This window comes from Salvelinus sp. IW2-2015, linkage group LG25, assembly GCF_002910315.2.
Source record: "Salvelinus sp. IW2-2015 linkage group LG25, ASM291031v2, whole genome shotgun sequence".
Classification (NCBI taxonomy): domain Eukaryota; kingdom Metazoa; phylum Chordata; class Actinopteri; order Salmoniformes; family Salmonidae; genus Salvelinus; species Salvelinus sp. IW2-2015.
In genome coordinates, this window is record NC_036865.1 from 22,683,200 (window position 1) to 22,689,995 (window position 6,796).

Sequence of the window (6,796 nt, forward strand, 5' to 3'; positions counted from 1 at the left end):
CCATGCATCAGTCACATCTCACCAATAGGGTGAGGGTTGAGGAGGAAGGGTGAAGCTTGACTAATGCAGGGTTGAGACTTGACTAGGGGAGGTATCAGTTCTGAGGAGGAAGGGTTACGATCTGACTTCTGAGGAGGAAGTTCTGATGATGGAGGAAGGTCTTACTGACATGGAGGGAGTTCCTAATATGTATTCCGTACTTGGTCGACTCCTCATCCAATTCTCTCTAGTTAGAATTTTATGTGAATGGAAAAAAAAAAATTCTACTTTGGTCAGAAGTTATCAAAGAAATGGGATTTACTTGCAATCCACAATAAATATAAAATCAAATAAGAGGAATTCACAAGTGCTTGTACATTCTTGTCAGAATGTTTAGTATGGGGTAAGGTAGTTAAAAAACTCCACATAGGCCTACTCAAACAAAACAATTAATGTTGCCTTGATGTAGGAGAAAAGGGATTTTCACATCGCCTCAGTAGCAAGAAAAAACTGTCAGTCATATCAAACRACACTCGTTCTCTTCTCTGGCGTTCCTGGATGAGATTGCATGACCTTTCGCTGCCAGATTTCCCCCAGTGCTTGGTTGAACATTACAGTGCGTTCGGGAAAGTATTCAGACCCCTTGACTTTTTCCACATTTTGTTACGTTACAGCCTTATTCTAAAATTGATTAAATACATCAATCTACACACAACACCCCATAATGACAAAGCGAAAACAGTTAATTATTTTATTTTTTTGCAAATGTATTAAAAATAATAAACAGTAAGTATAACATAAGTATTCAGACCCTTTGCAATGGGACTCAAAATTGAGCTCAGGTGCATCCTGTTTCCATTGATCATTCTTGAGATGTTTCTACAACTTGGAGTCTATCTGTGGTCAATTAAATTGATTGGATATGATTTGGAAAGGCACACACCTGTCTATATAAGGTCTCACAGTTGACAGTGCATGTCAGAGTTGACTGCACGGTCAAACTGAGCTATCATGGAGAAGGTCCTTGGTCAGGGAGCTGACAAACAAGCTGATGGTCACTCTGACAGAGCTCTATAGTTCCGCTGTGGAGATGGGAGAACCTTCCAGAAGGACAACCATCTCTGCAGCACTCCACCAATCAGGCCTTTATGGTAGAGTGGCCAGATGGAAGCCACTCCTCAATAAAAGGCACAGCCCCCTTGGAGTTTGCCAAAGGCAGCTAACGGACTCTCAGACCATGAGAAACAAGATTCTCTGGTCTGATGAAACCAAGATTGAACTCTTTGGTCTGAATGTCAAGCGTCACATCTGGAAGAAACCTGGCACCATCCCTACAATGAAGCATGGGGGTGGCAGCATCATGCTGTTGGGATGTTTTTCAGAGGCGGGGACTGGGAGACTAGTCAGGATCGAGGGAAAGATGAACGGAGAAAAGTACAGAGAGATCATTGATGAAAACCTGCTCCAGAGCGCTCAGGGCCTCAGATTGGGGAAAGGTTCACCTTCCAACAGGACAACGACCCCAAGCACACAGCCAAGACAACGCAGGAATGGATTTGAGACAAGTCTCTAAATGTCCTTGAGTGGCCCAGCCAGAGCCCGGACTTCAACCCGATCGAACATCTCTGGAGAGACCTGAAAATAGCTGTGCAGCGATGCTCCCCATCCAACCTGATAGAACTTGAGAGTGTCTGCATAGAAGAATGGGAGAACTCCCAAAATGCCAAACTTGTAGCATCATACCCAAGAAGACTAGGCTGTAATAGCTGCCAAAGGTGCTTCAACAAAGTACTGAGTAAAGGGTTCGAATACTTATGTAAATGTGATACTTCAGTATTATTATAAATATATATATATATACACTGCTCAAAAAAATAAACGGAACACTTAAATAACACAATGTAACTCCAAGTCAATCACACTTCTGTGAAATCAAACTGTCCACTTAGGAAGCAACACTGATTGACAATAAATTTCACATGCTGTTGTGCAAATGGAATAGACAAAAGGTGGAAATTATAGGCAATTAGCAAGACACCCCCAATAAAGGAGTGGTTCTGCAGGTGGTGACCACAGACCACTTCTCAGTTCCTATGCTTCCTGGCTGATGTTTTGGTCACTTTTGAATGCTGGCGGTGCTTTCMCTCTAGTGGTAGCATGAGACGGAGTCTACAACCCACACAAGTGGCTCAGGTAGTGCAGCTCATCCAGGATGGCACATCAATGCGAGCTGTGGCAAGAAGGTTTGCTGTGTCTGTCAGCGTAGTGTCCAGAGCATGGAGGCGCTACCAGGAGACAGGCCAGTACATCAGGAGACGTGGAGGAGGCCGTAGGAGGGCAACAACCCAGCAGCAGGACCGCTACCTCCGCCTTTGTGCAAGGAGGAGCAGGTGGAGCACTGCCAGAGCCCTGCAAAATGACCTCCAGCAGGCCACAAATGTGCATGTGTCTGCTCAAACGGTCAGAAACAGACTCCATGAGGGTGGTATGAGGGCCCGACGTCCACAGGTGGGGGTTGTGCTTACAGCCCAACACCGTGCAGGACGTTTGGCATTTGCCAGAGAACACCAAGATTGGCAAATTCGCCACTGGCGCCCTGTGCTCTTCACAGATGAAAGTAGGTTCACACTGAGCACATGAGCACATGTGACAGACGTGACAGAGTCTGGAGACGCCGTGGAGAACGTTCTGCTGCCTGCAACATCCTCCGGTTTGGCGGTGGGTCAGTCATGGTGTGGGGTGGCATTTCTTTGGGGGGCCGCACAGCCCTCCATGTGCTCGCCAGAGGTAGCCTGACTGCCATTAGGTACCGAGATGAGATCCTCAGACCCCTTGTGAGACCATATACGCCACCTCATCAGGAGCATGCCCAGGCGTTGTAGGAAGGTCATACAGGCACGTGGAGGCCACACACACTACTGAGCCTCATTTTGACTTGTTTTAAGGACATTACATCAAAGTTGGATCAGCCTGTAGTGTGGTTTTCCACTTTAATTTTGAGTGTGACTCCAAATCCAGACCTCCATGGGTTGATAAATTTGATTTCCATTGATCATTTTTGTGTGATTTTGTTGTCAGCACATTCAACTATGTAAAGAAAAAAGTATTTAATAAGAATATTTCATTCATTCAGATCTAGGATGTGTTATTTTAGTGTTCCCTTAATTTTTTTGAGCAGTGTATGTTTAGGGGGTAGATTAGTTTCAATATGGCAGAAAGATTGTAGCTTCCATCAATGTAATTGTCTGCATCATTTCCAATCCCCCAGATATATATCTGTACGCCTATGTAGATATTCCATAAAAAATCTGCCGTTTCCAGCTACAATAGTCATTTACAACATTAACAATGTCTACACTGTACTTCTGATCAATTTTATGTTATTTTAATGGACAAAAAATGTGCTTTTCTTTCAAAAACAAGGATATTTCTAAGTGACCCCAAACTTTTGAACGGTAGTGTATATATATTAATACATTTGCAAACATTTCTAAAAACCTGTTTTTGCTTTGTTATTATGGGGTAATGTGTGTAGATTGATGGAAAACAAACTATTTAGGCTGTAACATAACAATATGTCAAAAAAGTCAAGGGGTCTAAATACTTTCTGAATGCACTGTATATCATTAGAGGAAGTCACACCTGCTACCCTAGATATCACTACTGTTAGAGCTGGCTGAGTGACTGCTATTAAAAACAGGACAACATGTGATGCTGTTGCAGACGATGTGGGATTCTTGGTGAACTAGCACAGTTGTATAGGAGAAGGAAATAAATAGGGCCAACCAAAATAGCCTCTCAAGTGGATATTTATGGCAGGCATTTGTGAGTCAGAGCACATTTCAATGTATACACGCCACAGTGTCTCCCCCAGTGTTAGTGTGTTATGTGGCTTCCTGTTTGGGAGGTGTTGAGTCATGGTAGTAATGAAGAGTGAAATTGAAATTAAGGCAAATTGAAACATTGAGTCACAATCCATTATGCTACATCAAATAGATAACATGGTTGTGACTTCTACAGTTGACTCATTCACTTCCCTCTGCAGGGAATTCATATTTTCCATGGAGGCAATCACAACTTGTTACATTGTATCCACAGGGGTATTTCCATCCAATGTTTAGTGTGTTCTAGCTTTGTCTTCCCCATATTTTTTATTTTTTATTTTTTTATTTCACCTTTATTTAACCAGGTAGGCTAGTTGAGAACAAGTTCTCATTTACAACTGCGACCTGGCCAAGATAAAGCATAGCAGTGTGAACAGACAACAACACAGAGTTACACATGGAGTAAACAATAAACAAGTCAATAACACAGTAGGAAAAAAACAAAATGAGTCTATATACATTGTGTGCAAAAGGCATGAGGTAGGAAATAAATAGACATTATCCTGACAACTTTCCCTCCAAATACACCTCTGCTGTCTTCAATCAAGATCTCAGCGATCACTGCCTCATTGCCTGTATCGCTACGGGTCCGCGGTCAAACGACCACCCCTCATCACTGTCAAACGCTCCCTAAAAACTTCTGCGAGCAGGCCTTTCTAATGACCTGGCCCGGTACCTGGAAGGATATTGACCTCATCCCGTCAGTTGAGGATGCCTGGTCATTCTTTAAAAGTAACTTCCTCACCATCTTAGAAAGCATGCCCCCGTTCAAAAAAGCAGAACTAAGAACAGATATAGCCCTTGGTTCACTCCAGACCTGACTGCCCTCGACCAGCACAAAACATCCTGTGGCGGATGCAATAGCATCGAAAGCCCCGCGCGATATGCAACTGTTCAGGGAAGTCAGGAACACAATACACGCAGTCAGTCAGGAAAGCAAGGCTAGCTTTTTCAAGCAGAAATTTGCATCCTGCAGCTCTAACTCCAAAAAGTTCTGGGAACTGTAAAGTCCATGGAGAACAAGAGACCTCCTCCCAGCTGCCCACTGCACTGAGGCTAGGTAACACGGTCACCACCGATAAATCCTGATATCGAAACTTCACAAGCATTTCTCAAGGCTGGCCAGGTTGGCTACTCCAACCTTGGCCAACAGCTCCGCCCCCCCGCGCGCTACTCGCCCAAGCTCCCCCAGCTTCTCCTTTACCCAAATCCAGATAGCAGATGTTCTGAAAGAGCGGAAACCTGGACCCATACAAATCAGCTGGGCTTGACAATCTGACCCTCTATTTCTGAAACTTCCCGCCGCCATTGTCGCACCCTATTCCAGCCTGTTCAACCTTCTCTTTCATTATCGTCTGAGAATCCCCGAAGGATTGAAAGCTGCCGCGTTCATCCCTCTTCAAAGGGGGAGACACCCTGGACTCAAACTGTTACAGACCTTATCCATCCTGCCCTGCCTATCATAAGGTCTTCCAAAGCCCAAGTTCAATAACAGATCACGTGACCATCTTGAATCCCACCGTACTTCTCGCTGTGCAATCCGGTTTCCGAGCCGGTCACGAGTGCACCTCAGCCACGCTCAAGGTACTAAAACGATATCATAACCGCCATCGATAAAGACAGTACTGTGGCAGCCGTCTTCATCGACCTGGCCAAGGCTTCGACTCTGTCAATCACCAGTATTCTTTATCGGTCAGACTCAGTAGCCTCGGTTTTTTCTGATGACTGCGCTGCCTGGTTCACCAACTACTCTGGCAGACAGAGTTCAGTGTGTCAAATAACCCGCCATAGAGGGGGTTACCCCATAACCCCATAGAGTCTCGGCAGTCTATGGGGGTACCACAGGGTTCAATTCTCGGGCCGACTCTTTTCTCTGTATATATCAATGATGTTGCTCTTGCTGCGGGCGATTCCCTGATCCCCCTCTACACAGACACACACATTCTGTATACTTCTGGCCTTCCTTGGACACTGGTGGCTATCTAACCTCCAAACGAGCTTCAATGCCATACAAACACTCCTTCCGTGGCTCCAACTGCTCTTAAACGCTAGTAAAACCAAATGCATGCTTTTCAAGCGTTCGCTGCCTGCACCGCCCCGCCCGACTAGCATCACACCCTGGACGGTTCCGACCTAGAATATGTGGACATCTATAAATACCTAGGTGTCTGGCTAGACTGTAAACTCTCCTTCAGACTCATATTAAACATCTCAATCAAAATCAAATCTGGAATCGGCTTTCTATTTCGCAACAAAGCCTCCTTCACTCACGCCGCCAACTCACCCTAGTAAAACTGACTATCCTACCGATCCTCGACTTCGGCGATGTCATCTACAAAATAGCTTCCAATACTCTACTCAGCAAACTAGATGCAGTTTATCATAGTGCCATCCGTTTTGTTACTAAAACACCTTATACCACCCACCACTGCGACCTGTATGCTCTAGTCGCCTGGCCCTCGCTACATATTCGTCGCCAGACCCACTGGCTCCAGGTCATCTTTAAGTCCATGCTAGGTAAAGCTCCGCCTTATCTCAGTTCACTGGTCACGATAACAACACCCACCCGTAGACGCGTCCAGCAGGTATATCTCACTGATCATCCCAAAAGCAACACCTCATTTGGCCGCCTTTCCTTCCAGTTCTCTGCTGCCTGTGACTGGAACGAATTGCAAAAATCGCTGAGTTGGAGACTTTTATTTCCCTCACCAACTTTAACATCTGCTATCTGAGCAGCTAACCGATCGCTGCAGCTGTACTAAGTCCATCTGTAAACAGCCCACCCAATTTACCTACCTCATCCCCATACTGTTTTTATTTATTTACTTTTCTGCTCTTTTGCACACCTGTATCTCTACTTGCACATGATCATCTGATAATTTATCACTCCAGTGTTAATCTGCTAAATTGTAATTATTCGCTCCTATGGCGCT